Source organism: Nomascus leucogenys, chromosome 8 (genome assembly GCF_006542625.1).
Source record: "Nomascus leucogenys isolate Asia chromosome 8, Asia_NLE_v1, whole genome shotgun sequence".
NCBI classification, from domain to species: domain Eukaryota; kingdom Metazoa; phylum Chordata; class Mammalia; order Primates; family Hylobatidae; genus Nomascus; species Nomascus leucogenys.
Genome location: NC_044388.1, coordinates 63,855,147 through 63,868,506, shown reverse-complemented (window position 1 = coordinate 63,868,506; position 13,360 = coordinate 63,855,147). Strand labels below are relative to the sequence as shown.

Sequence of the window (13,360 nt, the reverse complement as noted above, 5' to 3'; positions counted from 1 at the left end):
CTTTTTACATCTCCCAGAGATGGGAAATGAAGCGCACACATGACCATATTGAAGCTGCCGCAATTTCCCTAGTCACTCTGCTTGTGTTCCACAAACTTCATGCATCTTTCTTTTGCAGCACACTTGCACTCTTAGTCCATTTGAGGCTTCTATTACAGAATACTTAACACTGGGTAGCGTATAAAGAACAGAAATTTATTTCTCACAATTTTAAAGACTGATGGACAAGCATATGGTGGTGGCCTTCATGCCATTACCTAACATAGTAGAAGGCAACACATGGCAAGAGAGAGACAAAAGGGGGCCTATCTTGTCCTTCTATAAGGAATCCACTCCCATGATAAAGGTATTAATCCACTCAAGAGGGTGGAGCCCTCATGACTCCAACACCTCTACATTGGGGAACAAGTTCCTAACACATGAAATTTGGGGGGCACATTCATACCACAGTACACCGCAACAAAAATTATTTACTTCTCTACTTTCCCCGCGATGCAGATTTCCTATGGCTCAAAACAGGCTTAAATCAATCATATGTAGCTGCATCTCAGCACCCGAGAAAACTATCAGCATGCATTTTCATTAACAAATTAGCACCCATGTATATGTGGCTCCTTGGAGGTCACAATCCTCTGAAGGTTAAAATGGAATCACTTTGCCATACCCCAGAATTCTCAGGCCACTCCAAAATTTTGAAGGTACAACTATAGTATTCTCTCTTTGTTGTCAGTACATTATGATGGCTCTCCATTGACTTATTTAAGGTGAGCAGACATCATTTACTGAGTCTGTATTACATACGGGGAGCCTTGTCTCCCAGACAAGTATAGTCTTCTGGCTCAATGTTCTCATCTGTAGGATGGGGATGATAATAAAATAACCGATCTTAATGATTTTGCTATGAGAATAAAATGGGCTAACATACGTAAGAAATGTGAAACAGTGGAAGTGGACAGAACATCATAAATGCTCTGTAAGTGTTTGCTGTTTTTGTTGTTGTTGTTTTGTTTTGTTTGAGATACAGTTTTGCTCTTGTTGCCCAGGCTGGAGTGCAACAGCGCGATCTCAGCTCACCGCAACCTCTGCCTCCTTGGTTCAAGCGATTCTCCTGCCTCGGCCTCCTTAGTAGCTGGGATTACAAGTATGCGCCGCCACACCAGGCTAATTTTGTATTTTTTTTTAGTGGAGGCAAGGTTTCTCCATGTTGGTCAGGCTGGTCTCGAACTTCCGACCACAGGTGATCCGCCCAACTCAGCCTCCCAAAGTGCTGGGATTACAGGCATGAGCCACCATGCCCAGCCAAGTGTTTGCCTGTTATTAACATCAACAGAGCCACTCTGCAAAGTTGCTCTTCTTTCAGATAATTGACTCTCCCAGGGACAGAGTATTACTTTAGATTCAAGGCCAGTCTATATGAATCTATGATCATAAATTTTTCTCTTTTCTCCTAATTTCTAATCAAAGGGTTAATTATAAAACTGGGCTAGAAAAACATGTTTGACACTAAGCCACAACATTTGCAGGATTGTGGAGGGAGAACTCCTGGTGTAAACCAATTCCAAATCAAAATAAACCAAGAAGGGCTTGAAGATCAAGAGACAGTCAAGGGCCGGGCACAGTGGCTCATGACTGTAATTCCAGAAATTTGGGAGGCCGAGGCAGGAGGATCACTTGAGGCTGGGAGTTTGAGACTAATGTGGGCAACAAAGCAAGACCCCATCTCTTAAAAAAAAAAAAAAAAAAAAAAAAAAAGAGGCAGCCAAGGATGAATACATACAGGTCTATTCAGGTCTGTGTGCCTTCCAGAAAGAGTTCAGGAACGTGGGCTCAGATGTAAGTACTGGCCAAACAACGCAGACCAACGAGTGGATGAAGCCTGACCACTAGAGAAAGGGACAGAGGTAACAAAAAGGCCCTCCGGGAGAGGAGGTGTCTTGGGAAAACAAAAACAGAGCTCCACCCAAAGATGGGGAACGTGAAAAGGCACAGCAGCACCATAAAGGTATTCACAGTTGCAGGAACCCAAAACACTGGTCCCCAGACACGTGTTCACACCTCTTCCCTATCACGGCCCCAAGGGTAACAGAGGCCAACAAGGAGTGGAGATGAGAAGTGACAAGCTTCTCCAGCATCCTGCACACAGATATCCCATTTCAAGGATAAAACGTATGTGCTCAGCCCAGGGTGAGGTCAAGCATACAGAGGTACCTCTCAGACTTAATTATCCTGATCTAGGTAGTAATAATTTGAAATGGAACCTGCAGTCCATCCTGCCACGTAAGCCACACAAATCTACCCACACATGACCCATAAAAATCAACTTAAAATACCAGCCTGTCTTTGTCCCATGACTCAGGAACAACTTGCCCCACAGTGTTACACCAACAAACCACATTCCCCATCCAAACTCTTCCTTCTATGATGTTGAACTCTACCTCCTATATTAATCCTTCTGAATTTAGTAGTTGCACAATTCTTCCCAAAAGCCAAAACCACTATCCTGTCCCCAACCCCAAAAAACGAGCTGGACCTCAGCTTTCTTTCCAATGACAGATGACTGGGATGCAGGCCAGGTATAGTGGCTCACGCCTGTCATTTCAACAATGGGAGGCTGAGTCAGGCAGATCAACTGAGCCCAGGAGTTCGAGACCAGCCTGAGCAACATGGTGAAACCCTACTTCTACAAAAAATGCAAATAATTAGCTGGACATGGGGGCACATGCCTGTAGTCCCACCGACTCGGAGGCTGAGATAGGAGGATCACTTGTGCTCAGGAGGCAGAGGTTACAATATGCCGAGATCATAACACTGCACTCCAACCTGGGCAACAGAGCCAGACCCTGTCTCAAATAAATGTTTAAATTAAAAGAAAAAAAAAAAAAAAAAAAAAAGACTAGGCTACACCTGTAAGCCTTGGTAGCACAGTCAAGTAGGCCTAACCCATGAGAAGACAAGATGGACTCAACAACAGGTGTCATTAATGAGAAAAAAGGAGCTGCTTCCTGTAAACTGGAGCAATACAAAAGATTGTTTTATAATCCCAAAACAGAGTCACATAAGCAGTATTCTGCCAAGCAGTTAAAATTCTGAGAGACGGACGGGGAGAGGGGAAGCCCATGCAAAACCAGTCAGATTTTGTATTTATTTGACCAGCTTCATCTATTCTGTAGACACCCATGGCGGGGCTCTATTTCATGATGGGGAAGCAGAAGTGGGGAGACACAGCCACCGTCTTGGGTACCCTAGAGCAGAGGTGAGAAATTGTGAGTTATATAAGGTCTGAACCAAGGGTTTTTGCTGCAGGGAAAGAACCTGACCACGAATGTCGACGAGCAGCATGTGCAGCCTCCAGGAAACTGAGCACGCACGGCCCAGCGAGAACTGCTGGCACACTCAGAGAACGCTTCCTCAGTATCCAACCTCAGACACCGAAACCCAGGAACTCAGGTTCACCCTGCTGATCAAGGTGAAGGTACAGTGCGTGAAATACAAACTTCCCTCCCAAACTTGGAAGATTTCCATGGGAAAGGTGAATATGCACAAGCAGGCACTGTGATGTGAGCCACCCCCGAACCTACCAACTCCAGCTCACTGCAGGCAAACTAAAGAAAAAGAGTATTCGTCCAGAAGGACAGAGAACCACCCCCTTAAATCAACAAGTAATCATAGATCTACTTGCAGTAGCTACCTGAATCAACAGTCAGCTGAGCTGGGCCCTCCCAGCTCTCACATCGTGGACACGCGTCTCTCCGGGGTCCTTACACAAAAGGACCTCTAACATTGGAGGACCCAAGAGAGGATTTCGGGAGCCATAGGTTCTGCTCAAGATAAGCTAAAACTTTTCCCCTTTCTATCCATCGCTCGGTTTATAATGAAGAAAGGCATTTCATGTACTTCAGAAAAAAAGGAATACATCCCTTGGCAGAAAAGAGATTATTTACTAGAAGAGGTGGGCTGAAGAGTAACACTAGGCATGACAGCAAGAGGTGCCTCTCGGCACAGTTGTGGACCAGGCCAGCCCCCAGTCCAAACTGCACTCCAACCCCTAGTACAGCTTATCAAGCCAACTGCTGTCCAGATGACACCTGAAAATTCAGACCTACATTTGCTACAACTCATGGAAGGTGACACGGTACAATGGCAAAGTCCAGGCATTATAGATGTGAAAGCTTAGATCCAAATCCTATTAACTCAGCTGCCAAGTGAGGGTGGTAAAACCTTAAAAACAGGTATTTCAAAAGAATTAAGGTAAAAATTTTTAGCACAATATTATCTAGGCTAAGGTCAGTTCCTCCTAACGGAAGAGACAGATTCCATAGCTTCAAAGAAGGACTTCTAATAGTCACAGGCTTTATTATGGAATAGAGTTTACTATTTTTATTATAGGCCGAATGTTTATGTTTATTAATTTTGAAATTTTTTTCTTGGAGTCACGGCTTACTTACGCTGTTCACCTTTTTTTTTTTTTAAAGACTAACAAAACTAAATGAAAAGCTATGACCGTGGCTAGTTCCATTTCCTGATGGCATGTGTCTCTCTCACACTCTCGTTCAACATTCAAAGACAGAACTTCCGCTTTTAGTGAAGCTAGACAGGATTTACACCTCTTGCCTGCCTGAAAGAACTAAAAATACACACAAAACAATGGCCACCATATAGCAACATACAGTGATCCCTGACAGATGGAAAACAAATGATCCCCCCAGCTCACTGCCCTGAGAGAATGTCCAGGCTGCAGCAGTTATGGAAAAGGCAAGCAGAGCCAGGGTTGAGAAACACAAGGGGAGGCCAAGGTGATAGAATGTGTAAGGCAGAGCACAACAGAGGCCAGAGCCATACAGACAACAATGGAATCTGCCAAGGGCGCTCCTCATGTCTTCCGCTGAGTACTAACAAGCACATTTGTGTTAGGAAGCTACCCAAGAGAAAGTATTTCCAGAAAGGATTAGCGGGAACAGTATCCAAATTGTAAAAGCACCAGGAATAGTGCCCATTCTTACTAGCCTACATGGTAAACATAATCCATAGGACATCAAGTAAAATACTTGTAACGGTTTTTGCCTGAGTAGCAGGGAAACATTGCCTCACAGTAAACACTGCTTTGGCTCTACCTTACCATGCTCGAAACCAAGATCCAAACAGATCAAACTGTTCCCTAATAATCAGATCTCAGAACAATGCTCAAGAATATGTAGAGAAATATGAACATTTCCCACAGCCAGAGAAAAATTTACAGTGTCTGTCAACTAATAAAAAGCTACCAGACACGCAAAGGTGCAGGAAAATATGACTGATGAGGAGGAAGATTAATCAATCAAAACTGTTTTGTAAATAATCGAAGACAAAAATAGCACATATACTCAAATATCTCTTGTAACTGTACTCCACATGTTCAAGAAACACCAAAGAATAAGCATGTTACTAGAGACACTGAAGATTATGAAAAGACCAAAATCTAACTTCTTTTTTTTTTTTTTTTTTTTTTTAAGATGAGTCTTGCTCTGTCACCCAGCCTGGAGTGCAGTGGTGCAATCTTGGCTCACTGCAACCTCCGCCTCCTGGGTTCAAGCGATTCTCCTGCCTCAGCCTCCTGAGTAGCTGGGATTACAGATGTGCACCACCACGCCCAGCTAATTTTTGTATTTTTAGTAGAGACAGGGTTTCACCATGTTGGCCAGACCTGGTGATCCACCCACCTAGGCCTCCCGAAGTGCTAGGATTACAGGCGTGAGCCACAGTGCCCGGCTGTAACTTCTAAAATATAATAACAATATGTGAGATGAAAGATATATTCAATAGGCTTACCAGCAGATTTAGGGTATAAACTAAAATGCAACATACAGATCAAAAAAGGAACAAAACACATGAGCTATGGGACAACTTCAGTCATATATATGAAAATGAAGTCCCCAAAGGGGAGACGAATGCACATGAAAATATTTGAAAATAATAATGGCTCCAATTTTTCCATAGTAAATGAAATCTACAAAACTAATACACTCAATGAATCTCAAGCTCTGGAAATAAAAACTATGCCAAGGCACATCACATCAAATTGCCTAAAACCAGTAAGGGATTCAAAAGAAAATTGTGGTAAATGATTGCTCCTACAAAGCTATGAAAATGACAACAGGATTCTCAACAGAAATGATGCACATCAGGAGAGTGGAGCAGCGTCACTGAAGTACTGATAGTGAATGACTATTAACCTAAAATTTTATACCCAGCAAAAATATCTATAAGAAATGAAGGTGTATTTTGTATAACTGCATGTAATTCTACAATTATCATCAAAAGCATTTCTTTAATGTAGGTGAAATAAGATCTTCCCAGATATAAAAAGCTGAATGATCAACAGCAGACCTAATGTTAGAAATGTTAAAAATCCTTCAAGCAAAAGCAAATGAAAATGATACTAGAAACAAAAATGGCAACTACATAGATAACTTGAAACAGCAGATAGGTGAGATTTACCCATATTTACTTTATAGTTACTTTCACATCTTTTGTGTTCAAAATTGCCACATCATAATCTCTTACTCACTTTACTTTCTGTAGTAGAGAATACATTTCACCCATGATAATTCTAAAGTTGAAAATTAAAATACTATTTCTCTTATTTATAAAATAGATCTCCAGGTTGTAACAACAAAATAAACTCCAAATAACCTGGTCAGTGGAAGCTTCTAAACATAAATCAAGAGTTAAGAGACATTTTGGGCCTGGCGCGGTGGCTCACGCTTATAATCCCAGCACTTTGGGAGGCCGAGGCGGGCGGATCACGAGGTCAGGAGATCGAGACCACGGTGAAACCCTGTCTCTACTAAAAATACAAAAAAATTAGCCAGGCATGGTGGCAGGCACCTGTAGTCCCAGCTACTCGGAGAGGCTGAGGCAGGAGAATGGCGTGAACCCGGGAGGCGGAGCTTGCGGTGAGCCGAGATTGCGCCACTGCACTCCAGCCTGGGCGACAGAGCAAGACTCTGTCTCCGAAAAAAAAAAAAAAAGAGAGAGAGAGAGAGAAATGTTAAGCCTTTTGCTGATTTTTGCTGATTGTTTTGCTTTCACTTTTTTGCATTTAATAGTAAATTATACTACTAATTTATTTTTGATACAGGAATGAGTAAAAACTAGGCACTTATTTAATATAATTCTAATTCTTAAGGATGCTCACTTTGAATAATCCCAATTCATGCGTGCTATCAAGCAAGATTCGTATACATTTGAGCTTATCTTCCTTTCAAACTGGAAGTAAATAAAAGTATTTTATACCATCAAAGTAACAGACCAAAAAGAATAAGGAACACAGTAGTACAGACAATATAGCTGTGAATATCATACCTGTTAAAAGCCTGAGAGAATTCTCACCACTTTCAACATGTCTTCATATCCAGAGGCATGTCATATATCTCAGAGTACACTGAGTTACGAAATCCATACACTTCCAATACTTCTTTACATTCAAAATTCAATCTAATAGGACAAACGGTGTTTAAACTAAGTCCTATAGGATCGAAAGCCTAACTAAAATACAGCAGCTCTTTGTTTAACAAAAAAGTTACATCCCCACAGAGACAGAGTCTGTACTCCTGCACTAGTTAAATAGAAACTCTTACAGTTTTTATTTTAAAGTCCGTTAGTATACAAAAAGCAATATACTCTTCTAAAGAATATAGTTGACCAGGCGCAATGGCTCATGCCTGTAATCCCAGAACTCCGGGAGGCCGAGGCGGGCGATCACAAGGTTAGGAGATAGAGACCATCCTGGCCAACATGGTGAAACCCCGTCTCTATTAAAAATACAAAAATTAGCCAAGTGTGGTGGTATGCACCTGTAGTCCCAGCTACTCGGGAGGCTGAGGCAGGAGAATTGCTTGAACCCAGGAGGGCGGAGGGTGCAGTGAGACGAGATCAGGCCACTGCACTCCAGCCTGGCGACAGAGCAAGACTCTGTCTTACAAGAAAAAAAGAAAAGAAAAGAATATAGTTAATAAGAGATCTCAACACTAAACACTAGGGTTCTGGGTCTCTCCCTAAGGTGAAGCGATGACTAATGTATGAACAGCCATGATGGAATCTGCTCACCCCACCACTCTTGCCTGCTCCATTCAGGCAAATACCAGGTCGCAACAAGTTCGGCAGAGGAAATTTACACCATACACCACAGGGTCCTTCCTGTGACTCAATAACTTCAAAAGAGGGAGTACCCATACATTTCCATCTGCCTACAGATGGCTGTGGTAGGGCTGACAGAGAGGAAAGATATAAATCATCATTTGTGTAAATTAACCCTCTGAAACACGTCAGAGAAGTCTCAAAAGGATGTGCATACTCACATGTAGCAATTCATGTGTCACATATACTGACAATGGCTACTAACATCTAACACACAGAGTACTGTTTATACATCAGAATTATTTTTATTTATTTATTCGCTTATTTAAATTTTTTTGAGACAGAGTCTGGCTCTGTCCCCCTGGATGGAGTGTGAGGGGGCGATCATAGCTAACTGCAACTTCCGTCTCCCAGACTCAAACGATCCTCTCATCTCACCCTCCTGTAACTGGAACGACAGGCTCATGCCAAGAGGCCCAGCTAATTTTTTTTGTATTTTTTGGTAGAAATGGAGTTTCACCATATTGCCCACGCAGGTCTCTCCAACTCCTGGACTCAAGTGACTGGCCCACCTCAGCCTCCCAAAGTGCTGGGGTTATAGGCGTGAGCCATTGCACCCAACCAATACACCAAAATTCTCTTCAAGAATTAATATATTCAGGTCACAAAACACCATCAGGCAGTTATTATTGTGATTCACATCTTTCAGATGAGAGAACTAAGGCCCAGACATATTATATAACCTGCCCAACAGGTATTATACACTATCTGTTGCATTATATAACACAACAAGTAAATGTTCAAGATATAATGACAAGTCACACAGCCTGGCCCCAGTCTATACTCTTTATGCTGCACCACAGTCTCCATAAGACCCGCTTAAGAACCACCGTTCTCTTGAAATTTTTCTACCCTCTTCCCTCAACTCACCCACAGATAAAATATACAGTTAATCTTGCTCTCAATTTTAGTGGCCAACTCAGATGACCTCTTTTGAATCGTACATTTCAGATCTCGTATTTACTTACATCTAAAAATGTACCATCACCAAATTAACTGTACAGTATCTTTTCATTCCTCAAATAATCCTCATCTCCATAACCATCCTTCCAAAGAGTTTCTGACAAGTCCACACCCAAATGACCAAAATCCATCCATTCCGGTTTCTACACATACTGAGAGACTGATGGGGCAAACACACACTTTACAAGAAGAACTGAGTGGAATAAAAGGGCAAAATGAGAAAGGAGATAGGCAAGGCCACCTTCACATTCAGAACAGGATGAAAGTCTCTGTAATGGTTCCATTCTAAACAATATAAATTATAAACTACGTAAATATATCATTTAAGAAAAAACAACCTCACCTACCACAATGATCAAAAGAAAAAGAAAACATCTAGAACTAAAAACAAGACTCAGCCTTCAGGGTCCCACGAGCACAGAATCTCCGGTCATCTTTTCTTGGGCTGCCCTTTCCATGAATACGGCAGAGAGATTCTGAAGCGGGGCTGGCTTTTCCTTTTGCAAAGGGGCATCTCAGATGTCCTTTCAATGGCTAGGTAAAAATATACCCGTTTTGGTTTTGAGGTTTGTTGTTGTTGTAGTTGCCTCTATAAAGAAAAATTCTGAGGAAGAGAATTAGAAACTTGAGAAAACTCCAAAACCCTCAAGAACTCTGGACTCCACTGGTTTCTATAGCTAAAAAGATCCCTAGTGTCAAGTAAAGGCACTGGCAGTAAATACACACAGCAAAATCTGACTCAGGGGGTTTTCTGCAGAAAAATAACACTTAAGTAAACACATGGATGTTTTAACTGAAGAATTAAAACATGTTATTAGCATCATCAGAAAAATGTAATTGCTTCAATGTGCAGGTTGGAAAAGCAGACTAGATAAAGTTGGAACTGAGGCTGGCATCAGTCTCCACCATAGATTTTTATTTTCCATAAGAAGGAAGTCAAGCACATAAAATCCCTCTCAGTCTTCCCCTTTCCCCATCACCCTACTGTAGACAAAAGGCATATTTTTTTGCTGATGATTCTAAAATCATGCACATAAAAGGATGTGTAGAGTAGGAGTAATTAAATGTACAAGAATAGCTAACTAGCAATTCGTATCATTCTAAAAAATAAAGCAAAAATGCTCTTTCCAAAGCAAGTACATAAATTATGACCCTGTAGTATGATCTGAATGTGGTCCCCCAAAGCTCATGTGTTGGAAACCTAATCCCCAATCCAACAGTGCTGAGAGGGTGAGATCTTAAGAAGTGATTACATCAGGAGGGATCTGCCCTCGTGAACAGAATAATGTCACTGTCTAGGGAGTGGGTTTGTTATAAATGCAAGCTTAGACAGGCGTGGAGGCATGTGACTGACTGTAGTCCCAGCTACTCAGGAGTCTGAGGCACAAAGATCCCTTCAGCCCAGGCATTAGGGAACACAGTAAGTTAGGATCACACCACTACATTCCAGCCTCGGTAACAAAGCCAGACACCATCTCTTTAAAAACTAAACTTAAAAAAGAAAAACAAACAACAACAAAAAACAAGCTTAGCACTTTCTTGTGCTCTCTTGCCAAGTTCTAATGCAGCAAGAAAGCTCTTGCCAGATGCAGCCCCTCAATCTTTGAATACCAAGCCTCCAGAAATGTAAGCCAATAAATTTCTGTATTTCTAAAGTTACCCCGTCTCAGCAATTCTGTTACAGCAACACGAAACAAACTACAACAATATGAATTTTTAGGAATCGGTATTTTCTCCTACAAAGTCTAAAGACCAAAAGACAATGCAAATGGTCAATCTTAAAAGCTCTTCCCCACGGCACAGTGGCTCACACCTGTAATCCCAACACTTTGGGAGGCTGAAGTGGGCGGGTCACCTGAAGTAGGGAGTTTGAGACCAGCCTGACCAACAGGGAGAAACCCTGTCTCTACTAAAACTACAAAATTAGCCGGGCATAGTGACGCATGCCTGTAATCCCAGCTACTCGGAAGGCTGAGGCAGGAGAATCCCTTGAACCTGGGAGGCAGAGGTTGCGGTGAGCTGAGATCGCACCATTGCACTCCAGCCTGGGCAACAAAGGCGAAACTCAGTCTCAAAAAAAAAAAAAAAAAAAAAAAAAAAAACAAAAAAAAAAACAAAAAAAAAAAACCACCAACAAGCTCTTCCCATGTATAATGTTTAGGAAATTTAAAACTCACAAGTAAAAAACAGCATCTGTTTAACAATCCACTAATGCTATTTTAAAATTAACCATTATAGGTAGTTACTTTAGGCTCAACTTCTCATCTTCAGAGTCAGCACATTCCATTACCCTATTAGAAAAGGCATTCTGTATGTGAGTTGAAGACAGGTTACGTATTACAGTTTCAACAGTATACTACCCAAGCTCTGGAAATTCAGGTCTCAAGTCATTTACTCTGCTTTTGAAGGCAGGGTTCATTCCCAACCCACTAAATACTGAAGAAGGATCAAAATAAAGGAGTTCTTTAAGGCCTCAAGTTTTAAGTTATCATTTTATGCTTGCTTGCTACATACCCTGCAACACCCCAAGAAATGCATGCCCTGGCTGGGTGTGGTGACTCACGCCTATAACCCCAGCACTTTCGGAGGTGGGTGGATCACTTGAGGCCGGGAGTTCAAGGCCAGCCTGGCCAACATGGCAAAACCCCTTCTCTACTAAAAATACAAGAATTAGCCAGGTATGGTGGTGTGTGCCTGTAATCCCAGCTACTCAGGAGGCTGAGGCATAAGAATCGCTTGAACCCAAGAGGCAAAGATTGCAGTGAGCTGAGATTGCACCACTGCACTCCAGCCTGGGTGACAGAGAGACTCTTGTCTCCCTCGACCCCCCCAAAAAGAGAAATGCATACCCTAATGACACTACGCATTTGAAGGCTACAAAATCTTCCTCTTATAATCAAGAGTGCCCCAGCCATCCTCAAAATCTACCCAAGCCTATCAAACCTTAATCCACAGAAAATCTTGACGAGACCAGAACCAAGTTAGTAGGTTGCAATGAATCCTTAATTCAGTAAGATACTTGACACATTAATAATTAAAAAGGATTTGCCATGGCTAAGTTTTCCTTCAGCTAACTCTGAAAAGAGTTTCTCTTTTCTACTACCTTAAAGAATTCCACTTAAATGACTGCCTTGCGCTCAGGTGCCACATGACACTGTGGTCCCATACAAAGAGAAAGCCAGCAGCACTATCTTCTGAGAGAATCACAATGAGTTAGCGACAGAGAGTCCCTCCTCCTTAAGAATGAAGCCTACAACACACATCACTGCACCCGGATGCTGACCAGCTCTCAGCCAGAAGTGAGGGTGATGGTCAGCCGCATAGCTAAAGGAGTGGGTGCCCAGACTCAGAATTCTGCTCCCCAAACGGAGATGAAAGTTGATGCCGATGCATGCCAGATGCCCATGTTGGAGACACGGATAATATCATCACACATTCCAATATATTTACTGACACAATTTTTTACACATCCTTAAAATCACTCTCTTGTGATAATTCACGCTTTAAACTGGAACAGGGGAATGTTTGTTATGGAGTATCTGTAACATAACAGGTTCATCACTGAGACACTCTTTTTAAAGGAGTGACATACAAAGCTCAGTACACGGGAAGATCCTAACTATACTAATAACGAATCTTATGACATCTTCTAAGACAAAGTGCTGAGGATGAAGAGAAAATGAGAGAAGAATACAGATTCAATGTATTTAAAAGACGACACCTCATGATGGAGAAAATAAAGACTTTGAGCTATGCATCTCAAATTTCAGACCTGAAAACAGGAATTTTAAATATCTACACATGGCTAATCTTGTCCTTTTCTCTTAATTTTTCACTCTACTCTGTTCTTCCTTAGATACATGTAGATTGTTTCTGAAAAGTAAATTCTCCAGAATGAGTAAACAGAGATGAGCAGACAAGGGGGATTTTTTTTTTTCTTTTCCTTCAATCTCCGAAACTAACAAATTCTAAGAAAAAGTCATGAAGCTAATCATCCAGGTAAACATAAAGAGAACAAAGGGAAATATAAATTCTAAGAGGGAAAAAAAGGAAATAACATATCAGGTATGAAGTAGGGTAGATACTAGGCAAAGGGTTTCAAAAACACCCAAGTAAAATCATTATTATAAAACGTCACTGCCACTGTTTGACCACAAACTGTTATCAAACTACTAAAGCCAACTTCCTTACCAAACTATCTTAAGCTTATTTAGGAAAGCCA

The 13,360-nt window shown here is 41.6% G+C and overlaps 1 protein-coding gene across 8 annotated transcripts in view; it reads right to left on the bottom strand.

Moving 5' to 3' along the window:
- JARID2 (jumonji and AT-rich interaction domain containing 2) overlaps positions 1-13,360 on the bottom strand; it is a 277,805-nt gene that overhangs the window by 98,266 nt on the left and 166,179 nt on the right. The window lies entirely within an intron of this gene.